The sequence below is a fragment of the Penaeus japonicus genome, unplaced genomic scaffold, assembly GCF_977035675.1.
Source record: "Penaeus japonicus unplaced genomic scaffold, GWHDUDI00000001_assembly GWHDUDI00000033, whole genome shotgun sequence".
NCBI classification, from domain to species: domain Eukaryota; kingdom Metazoa; phylum Arthropoda; class Malacostraca; order Decapoda; family Penaeidae; genus Penaeus; species Penaeus japonicus.
In genome coordinates this window covers 22,061,290-22,062,560 of record NW_028234435.1, presented here as the reverse complement: position 1 = coordinate 22,062,560, position 1,271 = coordinate 22,061,290, and positions in this window count along the sequence as shown.

The window sequence follows — 1,271 nt, the reverse complement described above, 5'->3', positions numbered from 1 at the left end:
GAAAGGATGGGAGGAAGAGAGGAAGGGAGGGAGGGAAGGCGGGCGGAAGAGATGGGGAGAGGGAGTGATGGAGAGAGGATGGGGGATGGAGGGAGGGAGGGAAGAAGGGAGGAAGAGAGGGAGGGGGGGGAGGGAAAGGATGGGAGGAAGAGAGGAAGGGAGGGAGGGAAGGCGGGCGGAAGAGATGGGGAGAGGGAGTGAGGGAGAGAGGATGAGAGGAAGAGATGGTGGGAGAGAGTGAAGGAGAAAGGATGGGAGGAAGAGATGGAGGAGGAGATGGAGAGAGGAAGAGAGAAGAGCAAGGAGAAAAAAGGGAGGGATGGAGAGAGGAAGGGAGGGAGGGAGGGACAGAGGGAGATAGGGAAGGAGGGAGGAGAGGAAGGAGAGAAGGGAGGGGGAGAAGGAGGTACAGAAGAGGTATGATGTATTGCATTTTATCTCATGCACAACCTTCATTTAAATGAATGGATGAGTAAGATATCCGAAAGCATTGTTTTCATTATCATTGTCATTATCATTTTGATGATGGTAATGACTTATAAAATCATATATATCTATTCATTGTCCTTTTTTCGTTCAATGGATAGACTTAATATATTGTAATAATAGGAACGATAACAGAATGAGAATTAATGATAATGATAGTTATGATAGTTATGATAATAATGATAATGAAAATAATAGTAATGATAACATTAGTGATACTGATAATGATAATGACAATAATAACAATAATATTTATGACAATGACAATAAATCTATGTTCCGGGGCACGCCCAGAAAAGAATAAATGATCTACAAAGAGTGAGGAAAGGGGAAAGGAAGAAAATAGTATTAGGTCAAACTAGGTAACATTAGGTTAAGTTTGAATAAATTAAGCTAATTTGAGATAGGGAAGGTTAAGTTAGGTTCCTTTAAGTAAAGTTCGGTTGATTTCATATAGACTAGCTTAAGTAAGGAGAGGTTAAGTTAGATTAAATGGGTTTGATTTGAATAGGATGAATTATATTGGAATTTATGTAGGCTAGGGTGGGTTAGATGAATAGATGAATAAATGTGGAATTGGTTAAGTTAGGTCAAGTTGGTTGAGATAAGGTATAGTTGAGATTGATTAGGTTGTGCTCAAGTTAGGGTACGTATAAGTATTTTTTTCTAATATACTTTCTTCTAAAGTTGCTTAAATTGGGCGATTCAGGTTAGGTTGGGATGGGATAAGTTGGTTAGATTAGGTAAGGGTTTAATATCTTATCTAGCCTGATTAGTTGCTCAGG